This window comes from Phoca vitulina, unplaced genomic scaffold, assembly GCF_004348235.1.
Source record: "Phoca vitulina isolate PV1807 unplaced genomic scaffold, GSC_HSeal_1.0 scaffold10, whole genome shotgun sequence".
NCBI classification, from domain to species: Eukaryota; Metazoa; Chordata; class Mammalia; order Carnivora; family Phocidae; genus Phoca; species Phoca vitulina.
The window spans coordinates 3263188-3290994 of record NW_022589713.1 but is presented as its reverse complement, the minus strand read 5'-3'; the positions used below and the strand labels follow the sequence as shown (position 1 = coordinate 3290994).

Here is a 27807-nt window from a genome sequence, read left to right as displayed (position 1 = left end):
AGGGAGAAGCCGACTTCCCACCAAGCAGAGAGCCCTACCTGGGGCTCCATCCCAGGACCCCAAGATCATGACCTGAGCTAAAGGCAGATGCTTAACTTACTGAGCTACCCAGGTGCTCCTTAGCAACTTATTATACAATTAAATCTTTACTGATCACAACTCTTTTCCTTTGGTCTTATTTCATGCCACATATTTGAAATATCATTAGAGGGATGGATAAACAGTAATGTTGTTGGCAAAATGAAAGGATTCCAATCAATCTCACTGACCTCTTTCCTGGACCTCCTAATTATTTTCCATTCTTACAGGGAAGCAAAAGAAAGAGAGATGAGAAGGGCTTTTGCTCACAGCTACACTGTTCTAGGGTCAGTTCATTATTTATCACAGAAGTTTACACATTCAGTCTCTAAAATATAGAATGAACACTAGAGTTTATCATAGTACACTTACATTTTGTAAATACACTTAATTTGTTCCTCACCTTCCATCAGAAATTCTGAAGGTTATCTTCCTAGCAAGGCTAACGGGAAAAAAGCCAACGGATAAGTTTTTAATAAAAATCCACCCCTTTCATTAAAAGAAATGATTTCCACTGTGGTTGAAATCTTGGCATTCTTTTCATAGCTAAAATGTGTGTGTGTGTGGGGGGCGTGCGCATGCATGCATGTGCATGAGAAGTAAGTATTTAAAAAATTATTCACTGTGTCAGGGATATTTTGATTTTCCTACCTAGTCCACCTGTTCTTATTTAATTTGCAGAGTAGTCTGATAGTTGATTTACATGTTCTGTCCAGCGATTTCAATTGTAATCAGTGGGAGAGATAAGGTGTGTATTTATTCCATCTTAACTTTAATATGAACCTCGAGGAGTCTTTGAAAGGATTTCTTCAGCATCTTCTGACTTTCAGTGTTGCTGCTGATTCATGATGTTGTGTATGAAGCTTGTTTCATGGAGTCTAGGGCATCTAAAAAGCCAGTTCCTTGTTCTCAATGTGGCTCAGGAATGCAAGGTATCATGGTGGGTGTTCCACTTGTCTCTGAACCTTGTTTGCCTGAAACCCAAATTGTTCATGTTTATGCTATTCCAGGCTAAAACTTGCCCCAGCACCTTAATCCACCTTGAATATATCTATACATTTTGGATATTAATATTCCATTTTAAAAATTGATATATGGTCTTCAAAATTATAATTCATTTTCACCCATCCTGTCAGCAAGTTTCCTCCCATCTCCATCCCCAGTGTTCTCCAAGACCCTCAGTACTCCTCCCTGTGATGCAACTTTTCCTCCCGTTTGGAGCGTCCCATTGGGACTGGCCTAGCTTAGGATGTGCTCAGGGGCCAAACTGGTTCTAATCTGGTAGTACTTTCATTTTGGCACCATTAACCTAGCTGGACCTGATCTAGAAATTCAAGTTGGGTTTGGAGAAGTCTTGTTCTCCAACATTAACAAGATACTAGTTTTGCTTGGCCATTAGCTAAATTGTACAGAAGAGGAAGATTTTCTATTATTCTGAAAATGTTGTTCAGAGAAGAGAAAGGCAGTGAAATGGAAAGAGAAAGAGTATTTTAATTATTGTTTTGGTTGATCTAAATGAAGTTAGGATTTAGAGAAATTTTCTGGGGGAAAAAAAGGTATACATTGTATAACAATACTGTGAATATCATAATGGAAATCAGAGAATGAAAGAAAAATTGTCCTGAATCCCACCCTTCTAGTAATTATCCTGTGCTCATGAAAAAAACTTCCCTGTTGGGGGCGCCTGGGTGGTGCAGTACATTGAGCATTGGACTCTTGATTTCTGCTCAGGTCATGATCTCAGAGTCATGAGATTGAGTCCTACCTGAGGGCTCTGTGCTCAGCGCAGAATATTTAAGATTCTCACTGCCTCTCCCTCTGTCCCTCCCCCTGCTAAAATAAAGAAATAAATCTTTAAAAAATAAAAATAAATAAAAATTTTCCTATTGATACTTATCCAAATGTTCATATAATTTATATGTAATTTTCATTATAGTATAGAAATAACATTGCATGTGGCTTGTTTTGCTTCTTATTATATGCATGCTGCTGTATAATCTCTCTAATTATAGTTTTTTAATGATGGAAAATGTTCCCATCAAGTCAATATACCATAATTTATTATCACTGAGCATGTAAGTTCTTGCCAGTTTTTCAATATTATAGATAATTCTGTAACAAACAGTTTGGGGGTATACAGAGCTTTTTCCTTTGGGAAGAACAGTTTGTTCAGATAAATTCTCAGGGGTAGGATTATTGATTCAAAGCAGGTGAACGTTTTTCTTGCTCTTGAAATATATTGCTATATTACCTTAAAAAAGATATTGCTGTATTTATTTCAAAACCATATATGCCTATTTATATTGCCCCCCGAGTAAATTTGGAAACGAGCTATCTTAGGATGATGAAGCCCTTCATGTTCTGGCACCTTCTGGTTCTCCAGTCTCCATTTCCCTGTGCCACACCCACTCCAACTTCATCCTCCCAAAGTACTGATCTGTCCATTCCTAGAATGTTTCATGTTCTCTTTTTGAGAATGTGCCTTCACACATACTGTTCCCTTTGTCTGCAGCTTTCATCCCTGTTTTTATGTCATCCTTCAAGCCTCAGCTTGGCTGTTCTGTCCTCCAGAGTGTGGTCCATCCTTTCTATTTCATGGCCCCTACTTTCATCCCTATCACTCTTGTTATGATTTGGTGCACTGCTTGGCTCTTTTTCTGTTTCTTCACCTGTATCCTACAGTGCCTATCTTGTTTTGTGTTGTACTTATAATGTCTAGCACTAGTAGAACTCGGTAACTATTTATTAAATAAAAAACAAAGCTAAACTAAACTAAAAAAAAAAACAAACCAAAGAAACACGGAGGAGAAATCTAATCTGCTGGCAGGGTTATTTGCTATTAGACATTTAATAAAAAACATTTATTGAGTAGAAGATAGAGAGTTAGATACTATAGCTACAGAAAATATTAAGACAAAAATTCTTGAGATCCTTGCTTTTATTTTATTTTTTTTAATTAAAAAAAATTTTTTTAAAGTAGGCTCCACACCCAATGTGGAGCACAATGTGGGGCTTGAACTCACGACCCTAAGATCAAGACCTGAGCTGAGCTCAAGAGTCAGATGCTTAACTGACTGAGCCACCCTTGCTTTTACATAGATTAAAGCTTAGTTAAAACTGGGAAGAACGAGAGTTGGGAATAGAATAGTTATTTTTCAATGGAGAATAAATTGAAAAAAAAAATGTGGCGATGGATTATAAGAGAAATATTTTTCCCTTTAATGGCTGGGGGATGGAAAGGGGGAGGCATCTTAATCATGGTTATATGTGAAAATGGTAGGAAGGAGACATTTCTCAATTAAAAAATCTCTCAACATGGGTTGCTGGAGGGGAGGTAGGTGGGGGGATGGGGTAACTGGGTGATGGACATTAAGAAGGGCACTTGATGGAATGAGCATTAGGTGTTATATGCAACTGATGGATCGCTAAATTCTACCCCTGAAACTAATAGTATACTATATGTTAACTAAATTGAATTTAAACTAAAAATTTAAAAAATTCAGGGCAGCTGGGTGGCTCAGTCGGTTAAGCGTCTGCCTTCTGCTCGGGTCATGATCCCGGGGTCCTGGGATCGAGTCCCGCATAGGGCTCCCTGCTCCGCGGGAAGCTTGCTTCTCCCTCTCCCACTCCCCCTGCTTGTGTTCCTTCTCTCACTGTGTCTCTCTCTGTCAAAGAAATAAATAAAATCTTAAAAAAAAATTAAAAAAATTCTCTCAATATTAACAATTAAATAATGGCAGGAAAAATGATTAAATTGGAGTCATGTTTACATAGTATATAGAAATTTTGTATTTTGTTTTGATATACTTTGATTGTATTTTCATATATTTACATAATTTTTATTATAATTAATGTCCAGAAGAACACGAGAGAAACCTATGGGAAAGTAAGGAGGGAGAGTCATATGGCGTCAAGGACTTCCAGTGAATGGAAAAAATGTATTCAGGGGTTCTTTAGTACCCTGTGTGGTAGAGAGGGTAGAGAATATAAAGATATTTTTGTGAAAAGACATAATCAGCAGTTTGGGGAGATTATATCATATGAAAGATATTTAGAGCAAGAAAATGTACAAAAAGGTGCTTCCCTGCCCAAACCAATCAACAATGAATATGATGCATAGGTGAACCCTTGAAGTCTGCAGTATCGTTTATGAAAAACGATACCAGTGAGGTGCCTGCTGATATTCTCTCAAAATACTCTCGGCACCACCCCCAGCCAACAGTTGCTCTCCCCCACCCCAAAGATCCTGACTAAAGCCGTATAAATCTGTTTCTTTTTCAGGTTCAACTTTTGGGGATTCTGCTGGATGAAAACCATGATCCACATAATCAAGGAGATTAACAAGAGGAAGGACATTTTGCCCAATATCACTTTAGGCTATCAGATTTTTGACACCTGTTCCACCACCTCCAAATCTGTGGAACCGGCTGTGGTATTTCTTACAGGGCAGGAAGAAAACAAGCCCAGTTTTAGAAACAGCACTGGAGCATTTCTGGCAGGAATTGTTGGAGCAGGTGGGTCGTCCTCATCAGTTGCTGTATCAAGAATTCTAGGGTTATATTATTTACCACAGGTAATACTCAGGTATCTCAGAATAGTGTGCTGGGTGCTAGCTTGTAAAGAAACACAAGCTATGTTTGGGTTAAATGCAGTAGATAGTAAGGTGCTCAGGTGAGGCTGAGATAAGGATGCAAAGACAAACAGGGACGATGGTGAAGCTGCTGCCCCTAATTCCTCTGTTCAGTCTAGGCTCAGCAAGTGTCACTTGATGCCTACCTGCAGGTGATTTCAGCCTCTTTTTTAAAAAAGAAAAAATAATTTTATTTATTCAAGAGAGAGAGCACGGGTGAGCTGGGGAGGGGAGGGGCAGAGGGAAAGAATCTCAAGCAGACTCCCCGCTGAGCCCTGCAAGGGGCTCCATCTCAGGACCCTGTGTTCATGACCTGAGCTGAAATCGAGTCGGAGGTTTAATCAGCTGAGCTACCCAGGCCCTCATTTCAGGCTCTCCTATATCCCTTAGGATCCTGTTTTAATTTTTGCCTTGAGGTTGTGAGTTACTGATTTGTAAGTTAGCACCTCACTAGGCACGACACTCTATAGCACTGGGTGAGGCACAGAGGAGGTGATGGGAAAATACTGGGTGGTTGGTTGGCTGGCTGGTTGCTTGGTTGGTTGGTGCTAGGTGGTAAAAGGAACTCATTTTTTTCTTGCCTATATTAAAACTTATTATTCACGACTTTTTGTTCCATACACTAACCTACTGAAATGAGCCTGCGATTTTCACAAGGTAGCTAGAATTTTGGGACGCAAATATTATGGAATTTTTGTTTTTTACTTAAAATATATATATTTTTAATTCCAGTTAGTAAACATACAGTGTTATATTAGGTCCAGGTATATAATATAGTAGTTTAACAGTTCCGTACATCACCCTGTGCTCATCACAAGTGCACTGCTTAATCCCCATCATCTATTTCACACATCCTCCCACCCACCTCCCCCCCGGTGACCATCAGATTATTTTAAATTCAGAGACTTGTGACATGTTTCAACTTAAGAACAGATGATATTAGGAAGAATGGATTATTAAGAAAATATAAATAAAACTCTATAATTATTTCTAAGGATGGGTCATTAAAGTATAGTGAGGATTTATTAGTGTGAATGATGATTCAGCCTATTTGTGTTACTAAAGTAATGGGAGAATTTGAATTAATTGTAAGAAGTAGACTTTACATCATATTTCTATTATAAAGCTGCAAATACAAATATGGGAGGAATAGGAAAATACTGAGAAACTGAACCAAGAGGAGGGGTTGGGTGACACGGCTGATATCTTAGGCGTGGGTTTCATGCAGCTCATTTGAAAGGTTGCCGTGAGCTCTATCTTCCACCAAAAACCAACTGTGGTCCAGACACTGGCTAGAAAACTCTAGGTTGATTTTCTCATTTAAATCCTTGCAAAGAAGGAAAAGAAATCTATGTGATGCTTTCACATTGGTTGTTTCACTTAATATACTGATTATATTAAATTATTATATATTATAACATATATATTAATATAATGTGTATATTATTCATTATAATATACTGAGTATATAGTAGGTGTGTTTAATGTACTTAAGATGTAGATGTCATTACCCTGATTTTACTCATGGGGAAACAGGTTCAGAGGGTTTAAGTAACTTGTCCACAATCTTACACTAATTATGGAGCCAGAATTAAAAACCAGGCATCTCTGCTTCCTAAATGAGATTCTTTCCTACATATGACCTCCATGATGCTGCTGCTAGCAAGTTTCAAAAGCAGAATGTAAACTTTAGCCAGTAGAGTAAGAATAGGACAAGTGGTGGGGAGCCTGGGTGGCTCAGTCGTTAGCCGTCTGCCTTCGGCTCAGGTCATGATCCCAGGGTCCTGGGATAGGGCCCGCATCGGGCTCCCTGCTCAGTGGGGAGCTTGCTTCTCCCTCTCCCACTCCCCTGCTTGTGTTCCCTCTCTTGCTCTATCTGTCAAATAAATAAATAAATAAATTAAATAAATAAATAAATCTTAAAGAAAAAAAGAATAGAACAAGTGGTAGAGAAAAGAGAAAAGAGGAATATTCTGTCTCTTATAAAGGAATTGACAGTCATGGGGCTATGGAATTATAATATAGGAGGCCCCATTGATGGTAACATATTAATAACAAGGAATGGGTAAGGGAAGAATGTAGCATATGTTCCTCATTGTAGAGTCAGGGAGGCTAGAGGTAAGGCACAACAGGAGTGCATGTACGACTCAAGAATTCATGGTGCTGATGGAAATACACACAAGAATCACTAGCAAAATGCAAAAAAAAAAAAACCTTTTCATTTTTCTACACAAGCACCTATAAAATGAGGGCTTCTAGAACTTTGTTGGAGAATGTGGCTAGACCTGCGGGTGCAGTGGAGCTTCCTACCACCTTCCTCCAGGGAGTCTCAGGACCTAAACACTCAGCAGTCCTGGTGGAGAGAAACAGGGAAAGAGAAGAGAAAGAGGGAAAGGAGCGGTGGTGGAAAGACACACAAACACACACAGAGGAGGGGCCGAGGGAATGAGGGAGGGAGGAAGAACAAGAGGGAACTGGCCTGCCAAATAGACTGTGAGTCTGCTAGCTCCATCATCCCTGTGGATGAGAAGCTAGAGCTGAGAAAGCGCCTGGATGGCTTGACTTCCACACCTGGTCTCATGTGAACATAGATGAAAGGCAGATGACCTCCTTTTCCGTGCTGTGACCCCAGCTGTGAAAAGTGCTGCATTGAATGTCATCATCTTAATAATTAGCTCCTCAGACTCCCCTGGAGTGGGGTGGGAAAAGGGCACATAGGGAGGTCAAAGTGTTCCCTCCAACAGTCCCCACCCATGGGCTAGGGAGCAGACTGCAAGTCCTTTTATGGAAGGATGTGGGAATGAAGGGAGAACAACTGTTAAGTTCCCTCCCTCTCCAATAAAAGCATTCAGAGATTGTGTAATATGCGATTTGGCTATTACTTCCTAATAACTGCATGAATATTTTCAATTGTAGATGGGTTATGCCTCTACGTTCTCAATTCTTAGTGACAAACAGCAGTTTCCATCTTATGTTCGCACAGTAGTCAGTGATAAGATCCAGTAGGATGCCATGGTACAACTTATCCAACACTTTGGCTGGATCTGGAGAGGCATCATAGCAGCTGATGATGATTATGGAAAATATGGAGTAAAAACTCTTAGGGAAACAATGGAGAGTGCCAATCTCTGTATTGCATTCTCTGAAATCATTCCCAAAGTCTATTCCAATGAGAAAATGCACAAAGCTGTTGATGCCGTGAAGAACTTCACTGCCAGAGTCGTTGTGCTTTATGCATCTGATACTGACCTCAGTCCTTTTTGTTGGAAATGGTTCACCACAACATAACAGACAGAACGTGGATAGCAAGTGAAGCCTGGATCACAGCAGCACTCATCGCAAAGCCTGAATATTTCCCATATTTTGGTGGAAGCACTGGATTTACAATACCAAGGGCTGATATACCAAGATTAAAAGAATTTCTTTATGATGTACATCCTGGCAAAGATCCAAACAATGTCCTGACCATTGAATTCTGGCAAACTGCTTCTAACTATACTTGGCCAAATAGCAGTGTTCCATACAACATTGACCACAGAGTGAATGTAACAGGTAAGGATGACAGATACCATGCCATGTGTGATAAATTCTGTACTGGAGAGAAGAAGTTGGAAGATCTTGAAAATATGTATCTGGATGTGTCTCAGCTAAGAATCACAAACAATGTCAAACAAGCTGTATATTCTATGGCTTGGATGGTCTAAGTAGATGCAAAGAAGGACGTGTGCCATACATTCCAGGAAACACGTGGGCATATATCCCTGACTTTGAGCCTTGGCAGGTAAGTTGTTGGTTTGTTTTACTTCATGATATAGTTTGACATTAAAAGAATTCATACTAATAAAACCTTTGACTTGCTTTTTTGTGTTTAATAGATATGATTTTATCACACGCCTACCTAAAAGAATAGCTTGCTTGTGTGACCTAAATGAACATTTTTAAGTTCCCATTTGTTAACAGAGTTCTTAGGTTTGTTGTGAATGATAGAAAATTCCCCCAAAACAGTACCTTATGCAAAATAGTTTTTTTTTCCCCTTCACATAAGTGAAGTTCAGAGATTAGCATTCTAGGACTGAAAGATGGCTTAGGGATCCTGATTCCTCCTACCTTGTTTCACTGTTCTCAATATGTGGGTTCATCTCATAATCTCAAATGGCTCCTTGGACTTCAACCACCATGTCCATACTGTAACCAGCAGGAAGGAAAAAGGGCAAAGATGTGTACCTCCCTCCATTTCTGGATATTTCCTGGAAATTACATACAATTTTCCTTACATCCTATTAGCCAGAATTTAGTTACATGGTCATACCTAACGGTGAGGGAAACTTTAGCCTCTGTGCAGTGCAGGAGGGCAGAAGGAGAAGACTAATGGGGTCATCTTAGAGATATGGCTCTCTGATCTCCTGTCTCAATTCTGATGTCCCAGCAACTCATGTTGGGGCACAGTAGCCCAAATGATCTCAGCAAGGGGCACACCTCACACCTAACCAGAGTGCTCCTTTGCTTACATCCTTCAGTACCTCCCTTCTAATCCGTAGAGGATAAAGCATGCTGTCTGTGGTCTGGCACTGTTAGCGTCTTTGATTCAATCATTCCTTCCATGACTCTCAGTGCTTTATTCTCTAGCAACACCAAATTGCTTGTCCCTCCCAATAGAGTCTGCGGTAGTCAGAACCACCCCAGCTTTATTTTTATTTTCAAATGGACCCCACCGTGCATTTAGTTTTGTATCTAGTTAGTCTCCTCCCGTCTGTGGTAGTTCTCCATTCTTCCCCTGTTTTTCACAACTATATTTTTTATACTTACTGGCCAGTTATTTTTAAATGTTTTGGGTTTTTCTATTTTTTCCTCATGATTACATTGAGATTATGCATTTTTGGCAAGAATACCATAGAAGTGATGTATTCTTTTTATATTTCATATCAGGAGGTACATGATGTCATTGTGAATGATTATTGTGGACATTAACTTTTATCACCCAGTGATGTCACCATGCTTTTTCGCTGAAAAGTATCTATGTTTCCCTTTGTAATTAACAATTATCTTGTGAGGGCAATATTTTGAGGATCTGAAAATAACATTTCTCATCATGGCTTTGCCACAAATTTTAGCATCCACTGATGATGATTCTTGCCTGAAACAGCTATTATTATGTTGCTTAAAAAATGGTGATTTTCTATTTTCCTCATTCCTTCTACATTTATTAACTAGAATTTTTCTCTCCCCCTCTGATTTAATTATATCAATATGGACTCAAGGATATTTATTTCTATTCGAGTAGAATAATCCACAACTATCATTATTTATTCTGTTGCTCAAAATTTCCCAGATTTGACTGTTGGGAGCCTCTTTGAGCTGGTTTTCATTTCCTTTTGACACATCTTTATCACTTGTGAGCACTTCCTTATTTTCTGGAATCCCAAGATGTTCTGGGCTCATCTCATACTTCTTTTACTTCACATCAGTGGTCAGCCATTTCTCCAAAGGAATCCTATTTCCATTTACTGGAAAATGGAATTTGTAAACCAAGATCTGAGTGCAAGGTGTGTTCCTTGGTACTGGAAAAGTTGTGGTAAATTCAGAATGAGAAATTGTTACATTTTATTTTATTTTTTTTAATCACATATAATATATTATTTGTTTCAGGGGTACAGGTCTGTGATTCATCAGTCTTATGCAATTCACAGCACTCACCATAGCACATACCCTCCCCAGTGTCCATCACCCAGCCTCCCCATCCCTCCCACCCCCCTCTTAAAGGTCATAGGACAGTTCCTTCATTTTAAAAGAAATCCTTTGGGTACTTATTTTTAAATAATAAAAAGGATCCTATATGGTAAATAACAACTCCCTAATTCATTATTTGAATATTTCAATATTATAATTTAAATTTGCTCAAAGAGCAACAAATATGTATTAGAATTACAGAGAAGAGACTTTAGTGAGGTTCAAGGGACCACATAGTGTCATGGTGAGTGTTGGTGGGATAGTCCATGACAGGATTCATGGTACTTGACACATACCCCGTATGATATCAGTAAGTTAAAACTGAAAAGCAGGACCTCACACGAGAAGTTTAACAGGTTCATTAAGAATGCTTCATTAAAAAAAATGCTTCATAAATGTACCGAAGTAAAATTTTTCATTTATTTAAAACTAAAATGACCATGTACTCCATACTCATTCTTCTCAGCTTATCCTATTAGCAGATCTGATCAGAATATGTATATTTGTAAAGCCCTTTTACTCTTGTGGTTTATTTGGACATATCTCTAAACTCTTTTGTATACCTGGGTGGTAGGGAACTGTGTCCTACCATCCAATGGTGATAAATAGATGGAATTATGGCAATGTTGTTCTAAAAAATGGTCAGGGACTGGTAGCTTTTGAAAATTTCCTTTCTTAACTCTTCTGAAGAATGGAAAGGGAAAGAATGCCTCCTCCCAATGGACTCACCAGTAAAGGTCACTGTGTTGTATACTCTGATACAGATTTTATGTTGGTTGAGAACAGCATATGGTAAAAGGAAGGAGAGACAAAAGGGCAGGTGACCTGGAGTGGCCCTACTCCAGGATGGATGGTGATTTTCAGAACACTCGGGATGTTGACTTACTAAAGGCTTCAAGTTATATTAATCTCTATGACAGAGATAGGGCAGGAATAATTCCCCTTGTTTTACAGACCAGGAAACTAGTGCTTATTCAGACATATGACTTAGCCCAAGGTCATGATGTTTGAAAGAGCCAAAATATGATGTCAGATCATCAGACATTGTAATTCAGACTCTTTCTACCAAGTTGTTTGGCCTCTCTGGTTTGAGAGGGACCTGTGTTCCACATGTTATTCCCTTGGCTTAGAATCTCCTTGTCCCCCATATTTGTCAGGCAAATTCCTACAGATTTTTAAAAACCCAGCCTAGATGGCTACTTCCTGGGGAAACCTCCTAAATTTTCCTAAGGCAATTAGTTAGCTAACTCCCTCACCCGTGCCTTTTCAACAGTCTTTCCACAACAGCAACATAGAGGGACACTGAATTTTACTATTAGTACCTGTTTATTTGTTCAGGCTCTCCACTGGATTGTGAGCTTTGCAAGGTAGGGAATGGATTGGTTGATCTTCGTATCTCTACCACTTGACATGTAGGTAAGGGAATGGTGGGGAGGTAGACTCATACCTATATATGGAAGAAATCTAGGAGGGAAGTAGGAAGATCCTTTCTTCCCTAGATATGGAGGTATTAGGAAATATTAAGCACCACTATGCCTAATCAATGCTTTTTGTTAGAAATGTGTGAGCCACACAGGTAATTTAAAATTTTCTAGTAACTAAATTTAAAAATAAAAAGAAACAGATGAAATGAAATATAGTTGTTTTATTTGATCTGAAATAGCATTTTAACATGTTGTCATCATAATATAATATAAAATAATAATATAAAATTATTAATGATGGTTTATATTTTTTAAACAAAGTCTTTGCAATCCAGTGTATATTTTATACTTACAGCTCATCTCAATTTGGCCAGCCACCTTTCAAGTTTCAATGGTCACATGTGGCTAGAAGTTGTTGTATTAGATAACAAAGGCATAGAGGAAAAGGAAAAAAAAAATCCAATCACATGAATAGGTAAGAGTTTTGAGATTATTTTTTTCATAAGCCCTGTTCTCTAGGCAATCAAATATTTACAAATTGCTTTTTTATTCTCTTGTTTTTTTTCTCCTTGTTTTCTAGCTAATGTACAATTTGAAGACACTTAAGTTTACTACCCATAATGGAGAGAGACTAGAAATTGATGAAATGGAGATGTGACTGGGTACTATGATATTCTAAATTGGCAATTAGGTGATAATGGAGAGATTGCCCTTGTGAAGGTTGGAGAATATATATTCACAAACTCTAAGTTTGAACTCGTGATGAAAAAGAATGCGACAATATTTTGGAACACTGAGTCATCAAAGGTTAGTTACTTGGACATCTTGTTTCATTTATGTACACAGAAAATTTGTTTATATACACAGAGAATTGTATTTCAGGCACTATAGAATATCAGACATCTAGATTTGGCTATTCCAAGTCAATTTTTTCAATATAGTACATATTTTTTCTATATACAGTTTTGGGTATTTTGTTTTGGAGATATTTTGGTATTTTTCTTGGACTATAGTTTTAAATATTAGTTTTATGATTTTGTTTTTCTTCTTCAAATACTCCAATCAAAGGGTTTGACTTCCTTTGTCTGTCTTCTGTTTTATCTACTTTCTCTGATCATTTTTGCCTTTTTCTTTATTTTATCCTTATTCTTTTCATTGTTTTCCTGACTTTATTCGATGTTCCTTATTAAATTTTCACTCAAAATATATTTGTTTCACTTAAAATATATTTGTTTTTGAATGTCTTGTAACTTTTATCTTAATTTCTGAAATGGCTTTATTTTGTCTTTAGTTTTTTTTCTGAGTAAAATGAATTTTTGTATTTCTTCCAGTTGTATATTTATTTATGTTTTTAATTTTTAAATGCCTGACTCAAGTATTTTTGCACATCTCTAAGTGTTTTTCTGAGAGTATTTAATTGTGCTGGAATATTTATTTAAAATGCTATGTTACATTGTTCTTCCATGTAATGGTGGTTGTGTGTGTGTGTTGATGGGATCTGCAGCAATGTTTTGATTTTCATTTTCTGTTTTCTTCTTATAGTAAACTTACGTCAAGGCACTTACACCTGTTTTTGTTCATAGACAGGGATGAGAGTTTCTGGTGTTTTACAGATCCCTATTTCAAGACTGCCTTCTTCTTTTAGTAGAGTGAAGAGTAGTAGTTTATTTAAGACATGACTTTTTGTGGTAAAGGAAAGCTTAATGTGTCTTTTGGTTTTATGGTTCACTCTTGTTTCTGCAGGATTCTTAACTTTCCCCTCTTCTTTCCCTTTCTACCACATCTCAAAAAGGCACTTCTCCTCTCCATAAACCTTCTAGTCCCAGTGAAATGGTGCCATCCTGAGACTGGCACCTCGAGTCCCGCTTTCAAGACCTTTCCCTAGAGCTGGTCCTGTCTCTCCATGGTTTGGGACCTTTTTTAACATAGGCTGGGGCATTTTCTTTCTAGGAATGATTTGTCTGCTCTTCATCAACCTTCAGTTTTCAGTTCCCTCTTACTCTTTCCTGCACAATTTTCCAAGTTTCCGTCCATTTTCCACATACCCAGGGATGAGGGAGGAGCTCTAGAGATGGCCTTGCTGGAATTTAATGGCTGTTTCTCTACATACAAGTACTTTGAAGTTCATAGTATTCCCTTTATGATGCTAACGTCGTGGGTCATGTGTGGTTTTACTTACTTTTTTTGCTTTTAAAATTTGTGTGGTCTTTTTGAGAGGATGTGTGGAGAGATTCGCAGTTTAGCAGCTACCATTATCCTGGGGCAACCCAGAAGTCCTTCTTTCCCTTTCTGATGGTAGTTCTAGAGGGACTTCATTTCTTCCTCCTCTTTTTCTTATTTGTTCTCAGGCCCAAAGAATGATAGAGAGAATTTACAAATTCATAATATAATTTGGAGTAGAGAACACTAGCTACCAGTATAGTATATTTGTGGGTGCACATATATGTCAACAAGCTTTGATCTATTATTCAAGAAATCTTTTATAGGAGAGAAAGATGAGTTTCATAAGCTTCAAAATTCTTTCCAAAGTATTGTTTTCAAAATTGTTCTGAGAGGTAGGAGAAATAAGATTTGAGGATTAACTGCATTCTCTTTGGATGTAAACCACTTACCCTACATAAAAACTATTATTTTCCTTATTATTATTATTTATTGAGAGAGAATTATTGTTACTTATTTTACTTGTTATTACAATTTTTATTCCTCCTCCATCTATAGCAACAGGAGGGCTTTGATATGCAGGACTGAGAAGTGGCTGGTGAGCTAGAGACTAGGTCCCCTGGGTATGACATAAAGACAGCACCTGGAGAAGCATTGGAGAAAGTTGAGGAGAAACCTCATCACTTACCAGAAGTCACAAAGGAACTCCATTACTTCCCAGACAGCTGAACTTTTTACCCTTAATGAAATATTAGTTCTAGGAGAGTAGGACTTGAGGGCCTTTGATATTCTAGTTCAGTGGTTACTACAGGTCACAGTGAAATGATAGAAGGGTGGTGAGAAAGCATTGGCAATTTAATCTTCTCTGAGGATCTCACAATGAAGGGACCAGCAGGAGCCAGGACTGAATGTGGGCATCAGTGCAGTCAGGGGTTTTTCTTTGCTGCCGCAGACTTTTTTGGGGGGTGTGGGGTCTGTTTTCATCTTGATTCTTACTCCTATATCTTCTCTCTTCCTGTGTGGCCCTTTAGATTTGACATCTGAGATCTCCAAACGGTCTTCCAAATCCTATTGGGAAAAGATCTAAGAATAAGTGACAAGGAAATTAAGATTGCTGAGCTCCTATGCTGTGCCAGACACCTCGAAGTCCTTTTTTTTTTTTTTAACCTCTCTTTTCATCTCTCTTCTTTTTTTATGCTCCACTTTCCATGGGTGGCAATAAACATATATAAACTCATGCAAACTCACAAAAGCATACACACAGACATAGCAGTTCCTTCCTTTCCTGGCCCATCCTTAGGCAGCCCTCGGATACACTATGACAGGATATAAAAATAAAAGCTACAGTGTTTGCCACTGGAGGGGCCTCAGCTCTCTTCTGCATTTTATTTCTTTGACCTAGAGTTGTTCTGTCCAAATTGGTAGCCCCTATTCACATGTAGTTTTTAAAATTTAAATTAATTAAAATTAAATAAAATTAAAAAGTCAGTTCCTTAGTCATAGTGGGGCACATTTCAAGTGTTCAACATCCACCTGGGGCTAGGAGCACCATATTGGATGTATAACACTTCTGTCATTGCAGAAAGACAGAGCTGCCCTAGGCCTAGAGTACAAACTATCTTCTGTGGTCTAGAACTCTCCATGAATGGGGCCTGAGACTTTTCACTTTGTATTCCTACTGTTAGGCATAAAGTAGGTACTCAATATAATGTTTTGCATGAAACAGAGAAGATGTTATTGCTTGTATAGACAAGGTTCATAGAATGCTGTTCTACTAAAAATTGATGTAAGAAGAGTAAAATGACATAGTAGATTTCTATTTTAATAGTTTCATCAGAGCATGCCTGTTTCTCCCTCTCCCGCTCCCCCGCTTATGTTCCCTCTCTCTGTGTCTCTCTGTCAAATAAATAAATAGAATCTTTAAAAAAAAAAGAGCATAGTAATTTTATTTTTCTTATCTTATTAAAATCAGGGATATATTTGTACAATGAAATTGGTTCAAATGAATTCGATAGAAGTTTACTAAGCATCTATGAGTCCACCTCTTGTTAAGCAAAAAACCACTACCCTGAATTCCAGTCCAAGATGGCGACATAGGAAGACACTGAACTCACCTCCTTCATGGACACACCAAATCTACACCTGTTTATAGATAATTTCCTCCTGAAGAAGAACTGAGGACTGACTGAACAGCTTGTACACAACAAAAGATCGAGAGACCACTCTGAGAATGACAAGAGAGATGGAGACATGGTAATAAAGGGAACCCCTCATCCCCACACACACACACTGGGAACTGTAGTGGGGAGGGATAGTACCCTGAGATGAACTTGAGCAGATTTCTTTGCCCTGGGGCACAGAAAGAAAGGCTGAGATTTAAAAGAGCAACTAGAATATGAAGGGACTAGCCCTAGAACCTTGCCAAACAGGGAGGGAGTTGCTGGAACTTTCTCTGGATTGGAGGGGCTAGTGAGTGTCTGCGTTTATGTTCCCCTTCTGCCTTGATAGTGGATTGGAACAGGGTCTGTGCACCCTACCGGCCTGCTGCCTCAGCATTTCCTGGGCCCCTAGCCCACACCAGCTCCAGCCATCCCACCAAGTCTCCTTGGTGTACACTGGGCAGTGTACACCAGAACATCCCTGGTCAGTGCCCACTACAGCTCCAGCTATTGCACCAAGGTGACACAGGAGCAGAGCACCCCAGAAGACTCTAGGCCCATCCCACTTCAGCTCCAGATGGCTTGCTAGGGCACCCCTGATACAGAGTACTCTGGGACTTCCTGGCTATGCCTGCCTTAGCTCCAGCTGCCTTGCCAAAGTGTCCCCTGTGCAGAACACCCTGGGAACACCTGGCCTGAGCCTGCCTCAGTTCTAACCACCCCAGCAGGGCATGGAGCACCCTGGGACCTCCCAGATCACACCCCATCTCTGTCCCAGCTGCCCCGCCAGGACAACCTCTGTGCCGAGCACCCCAGGGCACCCTGGTTTATACCCACTTCAGGTTCAGCTGTCCTGCCAGGGCACTCTCTGTGCAGAGAGCTCAACAGCCTCTCCCCTTGCACTCACTTCAGTTTAAGCTGTCCTGCCAAGGTGCCCTCTCCATGGAGAGCCTCAGGGCCATCCCAGCCCATGTCCATTTCAGCTCCGGCCATTTCACCAGGGCAGCTCCAGCCCTGACCTTGGGACCCCCAGGCCACACAGCTCCAGCCGACTGGTTAAAGTCACCAGGCACAGTCTACATAGGTGACAGCCATCATAAGACCATTCCTTCAAGTGTAGAAGTCACGGTTCCACCTAATTTATAGAAATAAACATAGAAAGTCAAGCAAAATGGAGAGACAGGACTGCGCTCCAAATGAAAGAATAAGAGAAAACCTTAGAAAAAGAACTAAAGGAAATGGAGATAAGCAATATGACTGATGAAGAGTTTGAAGTAATGATCATAAAGATGCTCATGGGACTGAAGAGAGAAGTGGAAGAACTCAGTAAGAGCTTAAACAAAGAGATAGAAAATGTAAAAAAGAACCAATCAGAATTGAAGAATACAGTAACTGAAATGAAAAATACACTAGAGGGAAGCAACCAGTAGATTAGCAGAAGCAGAAGACAGATTAGACATCTGGAAGACGGTAATGGAAACATCCAAGCAAAACAGAAAAAAGGGGGGCACCTGGGTGGCTCAGTCATTAAGCATCTGCCTTCGGCTCAGGTCATGATCCCAGAGTCCTGGGATTGAGCCCCACATCGGGCTCCCTGCTCCGCAGGAAGCCTGCTTCTCCCTCTCCCACTCCCCCTGCTTGTGTTCCTGCTCTTGCTGTGTCTCTCTCTGTCAAAGAAATAAATAAAATCTTTAAAAAAAAAGAAAAAAGAAAAAAGAATTTTTAAAAGTGAGGATAGGTTAAGAGATCTCTTGCAAAAATCTTCAACAAAATATTAGCAAACCACGGTCAACAATACATTAAGAGGATCATTCCCCACAATCAAGTGGGATTTATTCTGGGGATGCAAGGATGGTTCAATATTCACAAATCAGTCAACATGATACACCACATCAACAAAATGAAGGATAAAAATCATATGATCATCTCAATAGATGCAGAAATGGCATTTGACAAAACTCAAAATTCATTGTGATAAAAACTCTCAACAAAGTGGGTTTAGAGGGAACAAACCTCAATATAATAAAAGCCTTATATGAAAAACCCACAGCAAACATCATACTCAATGGTGAATAACTGAGAGCTTTCCTTCTAAGGTCAGGAACAAGACAAGGATGTCCACTCTCATTGCTTTTATTCAGCATAGTACTGGGAAATTCTAGCCACAACAATCAGAAAAGAAAAAGAAATAAAAGGCATCCAAACTGGTAAGAAGTTAAACTGTTACCATTTGCAGATGCTGTGCTACTAATCATAGAAAACCCTGAGGACTACAAAAAACAAAACAAAACAAAACAAAAACTATTAGAACTAATAAAGAATTTGGTAAAGTTGCAGGATACAAAATTAATACACAGAAATTGGTTGTGTTTCTGTACACGAATAACAAAGCAGCAGAAAGAGAAGTAAGAAAACAGTCCCATTTACAATTGCATCAAAAAGAATTAAATATCTAGGAGTAATCTTAACCAAGCAGGTGAAAGACCTGTACTCTGAAAACTATAAAACACTGTTGAAAAAAATTGAAGACAACACAAACAAATGGAAAGATATTCCATGCTCATGGATTGGAAGAATTAATATCATTAAAATGTCCATGCTACCCAAAGCAACCTACAGATGCAATGCAATCCCTACCAAATACTATCAGCCTTTTTCTTAGAACTAAAACAAATAATACTAAAATTTGTATGGAACCACAAAAGACCCTAAATAGCCAAAGCAATCTTGAGAAAGAAGAATAAAGCAGGAGGTATTACAATTCCAGATTTCAAGATATTCTCCAGAGCTGTATTAATCAAAACAGTATTGTATGACACAAAAATAGACACATAGAATCAGTGGAACAGAATAGAGAGCCCAGAAATAAACCCACACTACACAGTCAATTAATCTATGACAAAGGAGGCAAGAATATGCAATGGAGAAAAGACAGTCTCTTCAATAAATGGTACTAGGAAAACTGGACAGCTATATGCAAAAGAATGAGACTGGACCACTTGCTTACACCATACACAAAAATCAACTCAAAATTGGTTAAACACCTAAATGTGAGATCTGAAGCCATAAAACTCCTAGAAGACAACATAGACAGTAATTTCTTTGACATCAATCTTAGCAACATTTTACTAGATATGTCTCCTCAGACAAAGGAAACAAAAGCAAAAATAAACTATTGGGACCTCATCAAAATAAAAAGCTTTTGCACAACAAAGGAACCCATCAACAAAATGAAAAGGCAACTGACTAAATAGGAGAAGATATTGCAAATGACATATCTGATAAGGGATTAATATCCAAAATTTATACAACTTAACACCAAAAACCAAATAATCCAACAAAAAATGGGCAGAGGACTTAAATAGAATTTTTTTCCCCAAAAACATATATAGATGGGAAACAGACACATGAAAAGATGCTCAACATCATTCGTCATCAAGGAAATGCAAATGAAAACTGTAGTGAAATATCACTTCACATCTGTCAGAATGATTAGAATCAAAAAGATAAGAAATAACAAGTGTTGGTGAGGATCTGGGGAAAGAAGAATCCTTGTGCACTGTTGGTGAGAATGTAAATTGGTGCAGCCACTGTGGGAAATAGTATGGAATTTCTTCAAAATATTAAAATAGAAATACCATATGCTCCAATAATTCCACTACTGGATATTTACGCAAAGAAAACAAAAACAAAAACAGTAATTCAAAAAGATATATGCTCCTCTCTGTTTATTGAAGCATTATTTACAATAGCCAAGATATGGAAGCAACCCAGGTGTCCATCCATAGATGAATGGATAAAGAAAAGTGGTATGTATATGTATATAATGGGGTATTACTCAGCCATAAAAAAGAATGACATTTTGCCATTTACAACCACATAAATTGACCTAGAGGGTATTATGCTAGGTGAAATAAGTCAGAGAGAGAAAGACAAATACCATATGATTTTACTTACATGTGGAATCTAAAAAACAAAATAAACAAACAAAAAGCAGAAATGAACCAAAAAAATAGAACAAACTGATCATTGTCAGAGGGAACGGGGGTGGGAGGATGGACAAAATGGGTGAAGGGGAGTGGGAGGTACAGGCTTCCAGCTATGGAATGAATAAGTCATGGAGATGAAAGGTACAGCATAGGGAATACAGTCAATGGTCTGTAATAGTGTTGTATGGTGACAGATGGTGGGTACACTTGTGGTGTGCATTGGGTAACATATAGACTTGTGGAATCACTATGTTGTACATCTGAAACTAATGTCACATTGTTTGTCAACTATACTTAAAAAAAAAAAAAAAAAAGAATGCAGGAGCCAAGCAGAAGTTTTCCTTGGTCAAAAATTGGACAACTTGGGTGCCTGGGTGGCTCAGTCATTAAGCGTCTGCCTTCGGCTCAGGTCATGATCCCAGGGTCCTGGGATCGAGCCCCACATCGGGTTCCTTGCTCTGCAGAAAGCGTGCTTCTCCCTCTCCCACTCCCCCTGTTTGTGTTCCCTCTCTTGCTGTGTCTCTCTCTGTCAAATAAATAAATAAAATCTTTAAAAAAAATTGGACAACTTGAGCATCAATAAGGAAAATAAATGCAATAAAAGAAAACACATTTTTTAAATCCATAAGTTCATAATGATATTCTCCTTATTTCAAAATTAACCAGCTTTGGAGGATTCTTTGGAACCAACCTGTTATTTCACAAACTACAAAATAAAGGGAAAGAAGTAAAACACACACACACACAACCCCCAAAACACTGCCTTCACAGCACTTATAATGTAATTAATTAATTAATTGAGCCAATATTTATTGAGCACAATATTACTGATGCTAGACACCATCCTAGGAACTGGGGATATGTTACTGTACAAAACAGAACAAATCCCTGACTAATGGAGCTAACATTTCAGTGGGAGGAAATAGGCAATAAACAAGACAAATAGTTAAATTATATGTTATCTTAAAGGGTGATAGTGCTGGAGGGAAAAAAGTAGTAGGGCCTGAGATAGGGAGTGATGGGGAGAGTGTTGTAACTTCACATAATGTGGTCAGGGAAGGGTGACATTTGAACAAAAAGGGAAGTGAATCCATGCATCATCCGGGGGAGGAGCATTCCAGGCAGAGGGAATGGCAGTTTCTAAGCCCTGAGGCAGGGGCGTGCTTGGCATGTGGAGGAACGGCAAAGAGGTCAATGTGGCTGGACAGAGTGAGGGAGTGGGAGAGTAGTGAGAGAGGAGGGAAGAAAGGCAAGAGAGGGTAGATCACATAGGGCCTTATCGGCTATTTCAGGACTTTGGCTTTTACACTGAGTGAAAAGGGGAGCCATGGGAGAGCCTTGAGAGTGAATAGTAATAGTCTGATTTAGGGTTTAAAGGATCATCTCTTGGGGTGCCTGGGTGGCTCAGTTAAGCGACCAACTCTTGATTTCGGCTCAGGTCATGATCTTAAGGTAGTGAAATTGAGTCCCGCACTGGGCTCCAGACTTAGCTTGGAGTCTGCTTGAGATTCTCTCTCTCCCTCTGCCTCTGCCCCTCCCCCTGCTCGGGCTATCTCTTTCTAAATAAATAAATAAATAAATAAATAAATAAATAAATAAATAAAATCTTTAAAGGATCATTTGTTTGCCATGCTCCAAATAAACTGAAGGAGTGGGCTGGTGGGCGGGGGGGGGACAAGAGTAGAAAAAGGGACACCAATTAGAAGACCAATAAAGTAATCCAAAATGATTCAGGTGCTTGAGCCAAGATAGATGTGATGGAAGTGGCACATAATAGTCAGATTCTGGATATCTTACAGTTAGAAGCCAGTGGATTTGCTGACAGACTGGACTTGGAAGTGTCCTGCCTTAAATAATTAGTGGGCAGTATAAGGCATGATTTAACTCATGTTGGTAAACTGAGTCTGGAGGTTGGTGAGCAGATGGGCCTGAGTGAAGGAGAGGGAATACATAGGCAAATAATGCAAGATAAGGTTGGAGGTTATGGATGAGAATGGTGGTGTTGTGACAGAAATGAGGAATTTGGGAGAAGGAATAGGGTTAATGGGGATAGCTTTGGACATGTTGAATTTGAGATGAGATACTCAAAGTGGGGACATACTGGAAGTTTAGAATATGGACTTAGAGTTCAGGTGGGATAGGTTGGTAGAGATTAAGATTTGGGAGTTCTTAAATAGAGCTGCTGTTTAAAGACAGAGTGAATGAGCTGCTTTATATCAAGAGATAAAAGCAGAGGATTAAGGACCAAACCTAAGAAAATGCCCACAGTGGTGAGGAAGGTGGAGGACATAGAACCAATTAATAAATAAAAGGCCCAGTGGAAGACAAGGGAGCCTGCATTTCAAGGGGAGGTTGATTAAGAGTGCCAAATATTGAAGAGATACAAAAGAGAACGTAGCTAGAGGAAAAGCTAGCAGACACTGCAGGAAACATTTTAGTGAGGTGAGTGGGTTAGAAGCTACGTTACTGGTGTTGAGAAGGGAAGGGATACTGAGAAATGGAACAAAGAGGCATCAGCTCATTGTTTATGATGATTTTCAAAGAAAGATATATGGAGAGCTCTTTTCAGAAGACTGGGTCAGGAGAGAGGAAATCCAGTTCATTCTTTGGTCACGCATGCACACACCTTGTAAGGAGAAGGTGTGTACAGCAATACACACTTCAGTAATGTTACATGCCATAACTGATCTCAGAGATTTCTAATATTTTTCATTGTTATCTAAGTCAGATTTAACCTATAAAACTCAATATAGGAAAATTCTGATTTCCAAAGTAAATATAAATGTGATTATTCACTTTCCAAAATAAATATTTCCTTAATGGAAACTACATTTTATCGCCTTTTAAAATAATCTTCATTTGGAAATGGAAATCTTCATTTCCATTAAGATATAAACTGATTTACAAACATTGCATTTGTACTGGGTTTCAAAGTGCACATCCCTGTAGAATGTAAAGGGAGACCTGTATTTACCATTGAGCTCTCAAAATTCTTTTTTTGTGAGAAAATATTCCAGTGTTATGCCTTGTCCACATTTCCTTTTCGTCCTGCCAATTTTTCCCATGGAAAAGATCTTTTATTTTTCTTTTCTGCTGAGCCTTTATGACACATCTTTGACTTTCAGACTGTTGGGATGACCTTGTGAGAAAAAATCTTTTTCAGGCTTTCAAGACAATTCTTGGGGTCACTGCCCCCCCAACAAGCAGGAACAGATTTGTCAAATTGTCCCTTCTCCAGAGTATCATGGGCATGGAGCCTGGTCTGAGGCCCCCAAATTGGAAAGACCTAACTTGAAGATGAGCTCTGAATTTCTAGAATCAACCACAAGACTGACTTCAGCAAAATTCCTCTCTAGGCTCTCCAGGTGTCATTCATTCTCTTTGTTATCCTTGTCCAGCTATCCCGGGTTTCCCGAGATATCACAAAACCCATGGAAATCCAGGTGTGAACTCTCTCGACTTTTTTTTTTTTGTGGAGACAAAAGGCTTTGTTACATGCATTGTATTTGTCTTTGCTAGCTTCCTCATTTGGTGCGTACTGATCTATGTCATCCTGGGACACGGAAGGGGATTCGTCAGGGGGAACCGATATGTTGCTTTGACTGCATCCCATGTACTGATGGACACGTGTCACGGGAACCAGGTAGAGATGGTCATATTTTCCAATGATATTGAAATGCAACTCGATTAAGCATGCTCTGGTGAAGAGGGCTTTGGGAGCCATCTTTATAAATAGGTGTGAACAACTTATAACAAAAATCATTATAATCCATCAAACTGTTGGATATTCTGTGCAGTGTGAAAAAAACCATAATATTGGGTTTCAGTTCTAAAGCTGCTACAGTTGGGAAAAGGATTTGCATCTGTGAATTTAAGAGAAAAAAATTTTAAAAAATGAAATGTGAAATGTGAATAAATGGATTCATAAAAAGTACTTAAAATTATTTCAATTTCTAAAATAGATTAAACATTAGTTATATAAAAAATAGTGAATAATTGGAAAAATAAGTGAATTACAGTTCTCTATTCTACTGTATTATCTCTCATTTGGAATTATAAGATCAAGAATTCTATCCCTAAAGACAATGGACTTAAGGCCATAATTACTTCAGGTTTGCAGGATGAATTTTACAGATGAATTCTGTAACAACTGCTCTGTGAATTCTTCTCTACAACCTGCTGCATTCCTGCTCTTCATGACCAGGATTTCAGTGAGATTTGGTTTGCTTAGCCTTATGAAGCATGTTGGATCAGGTGTACTTTTATCTCTGCTTATCTCTATCTTTAAAGATAATACAAGTTGTCCTTGTCCTTTACCAAAAGGCCCTCAATAACAATTTATTTTAAGGAGAATTTTTAAAAATGTAAAATTTTCCCCAATTGGAAAATAGGTAACCTGAACACCTGCCTGAACCCCACGTGACCCAGTCTCTGCACTGAGTTATGTCAAGAGAAGTCCAGTCCGGCAGTCCGAAGTGATTGGAAGGGAATTCCGATCTTAACCTAGCACCTTTCAGAGAACATTAAAGAGATCCACTTGATAATTTACCATGAATGCATCTCAAATAGTTTTTTCTTACATTGTAATATTTTCCCTTAGAGAATCTGCCCAGCTGAAGGCTCCCAAATTTTTCTCAACTTTAGTTAACATGGTTGCTATTTTTGTTTCCCTTCTTATTCTCAGTCCATCTCTGCCTATTCTCTGGAATCTGGATCTGGAGGATGGGGAGGAGAAAGCTGAGAAAGACAAAATTCCCCTCAGTAGGTGTCGGTAATGTTGAATGGAAGGTTGAAAATACTTGCATTTTGGATGCCTGGGTGGCTCAGTCAGTTAAGCATCTGCCTTCGGCTCAGGTCACGATCCCAGGGCCCTGGGATCCAGGGTCCCTGCATCAGGCTCCTTGCTCAGCGGGGAGTCTGCTTCTCCCTCTACCCCTCCCCCCTGCTTGTGATCTCTCTCTCTCTTTCAAATAAATAAATAAAAATCTAAAAAAAAAAACACTTGTATTTTAATCAACCTTATCACAATCCTCTTGATTCACCTTAGTAGCTTTAATTTTCTCGTACATTCGAAACTGTTTGTGGATTATTCTCTGGTTTATGAGGATAGACTAGACACCTCCCTTCTCAATTGGATAATTGGAAGAGAAAGAGGCATCTTACCAGAAAAGGCCCATACAGGAAAGGCAGAAACCAAGAAGCCAGACTGAATTCCTATAACTGAAAATAATTCTCAACCTTTAGTATTAGTTGCACACTCTAAGACCATTGTATTGCTGCTTTTTTCTCTTCTTTTTTTTTTTTAGATATTGTATATTCTGTATAAAGGAATCTCAATGAGTCCTACACTAGGTCTTCGGCTGTTCTGAGCTATTCACAGCTGAAGGGGACAATTGATTTTCTTGCAGTCAATCCTCTGTTCTTTGTTCATTAGGTCAAAGGGAGTGTGAACAATGTGGTGAAGACTATTGGTCAAATGCATAAAAGAGCAAGTGTGTGCTGAAATAGGTGGAGTTCCTTGCCTACGATGAGGCCCTGGGATTCGTGCTTGTCATTCTCACTATCGTTGGGGTGCTTGTGGTCTTGGCAGTCACAGTTGTGTACGTGATATACAGGCATACTCCACTTGTGAACGCCAATGACCAGGAGCTGAGCTTTCTCATTCAGCTTTCTCTTGTCATCATACTGCTGTCTTCCATGCTTTCCATTGACAAGCCATACAACTGGTCTTGCATGACCGGCCAGGTCACTTTGGCAATGGGTTTTTCTCTTTGCCCGTCTTGCATTCTTGGAAAAACAATTTCACTGTTTTAGCCTTCACAATTTCTAAATCCAAAACCTGACTTATATCCAACCACTCCCTTTATCAAAAAATCATTGTGCTGATCTCTGTTCTAGTAGAGATTGGCTTATGCACAGCCTACTTAGTATTGGAGCCCCCAAGATTGTACAAGAACATACAATCTTGACATATAAAGATCATTTTGGAATGTGATGAAGGTTCTATAGAAAGCTATGCTTTCTAACAACCTTTGTCGCTCACCAATTGCTGGATAATTACTATGAAGGAAGAAGAATCATGTTTGGAATGCTGGTCTTTTTCATCGTCTGGATCTCCTTTGTCCCTGCTTACTTGAGCATCAAAGGCAATTTCAAAGTATCTGTGGAAATATTTGCAATCTTGGCATCCAGCTATGGTTTGTTGTGTTGTATATTGGCTCCCAAGTGTTTCATTATTTTGCTGAGGGCAACAAGGAACACCGATGAAATTGTTGGTGGAGGAGTCCCCACCATAGATAGAGCATCCAACTGACTTTAGCCTCTGTGAGCAGTAACCTTAATAATTCCACAGTGTCAACTATTCTGGATGAATAGAGTTGTGAGTTACATGTGTCCTTCAAAGCTGCAATGGTGACATGTTTCAACATTTCCTTTCAGGTTGCTCCTGCAGCCGCCGCCTGATGCTCTGGGGTAATATTTAGGATTTGGGTTCTAGTAGTATGGTCATAGCATGGGATATGAAATCTCTAAGATACCATTTAGGATGAATTAGAGTACCTGTTACCACTGAAATTATAAATAACTTCATTTAAACATTTCATAATACTTTGATATGAGGAGTGTATAGTAGAGGGCATAAGTAACCTAAAATGATGGATAAAAAACCTGGCTCTTGAATATGTTTCTTTTTATATCATGGGTGTCTGGTCTAGAAATTTACATCAAACAAAGTCACCTTGTGGGGACTAAAAAACATCTTGTTAATGCCTCTATGGAATAGATAGCTTTTCTCCGACTGAGGTAAGAATTATAGCTCATAAACTTTCCCTTGGAGCAGGGCATTTAGTAAGAGAATTTGTATTTCAAAGGACTCTGCTGCATATAGATAATATCGAAGGAACTAGGATGTGAACAAAGCTCAGTTCCTTCTTGAATTCATAATGGGAATAGAAAAATTTCTTCCAGAGGGAAGGCAAGGCCCATCTCCTCCAGATTTTCCTAGATAATAGTAGTAAAATATTTGAATTTCAAAACATTTTTCTGCTTAAAAAATAAAAATGAGGGGAATTAAGATATCAGCAAAGCAGTTGTTATGTTGATTATATAGCAAATATCCAAAAGCGAAATAAACAAATGTTTAACTAGAGCAGGTATTAGGATGCAAAATTTTTTAGGATAAATTAAATGATAAATATTTACTCTTTGATCATCCAGAGTTAACTGGAATGTTACATTTTCAATCTTCTTCCAGATACAAAACTTTAAAAATGATCTACATATATTTATGTGTATATGAATTAAATGTGTGGAAGAACAGAATTTGTAGAAATGCTGATAAGCCAGATACCCATGTGCATACTTGACTTTAGGAAACCAGCAAGATCAGAAAGAGCTCTCTTTTTAAGAGAACTTATTAATCCTTGTGAATATAAATTAATCAGATTGGGCAGAGAAATTCATACAGGCTGTTGGAGCAGAAAGTGAAACCATGATGACTAGTTTAGCAGGATAGATATGTCAGGAATTTATTTATTGATTTTTAAAGAAAGATGATTCCAGACCAGATGAAGGGGATGAGTTTCCTATAATTTAAATAGGAAGTTTACACCAAGGTCCAGCAAATCTCGAAAACGAGCTCA

General features: G+C 38.7%; 1 pseudogene; it reads left to right on the top strand.

Annotated features, from left to right (window-relative positions):
- Positions 1–26542, top strand: part of LOC116634879 — a 28028-nt pseudogene extending 1486 nt beyond the window's left edge.
- The last annotated feature ends 1265 nt before the right edge of the window (positions 26543–27807 follow it).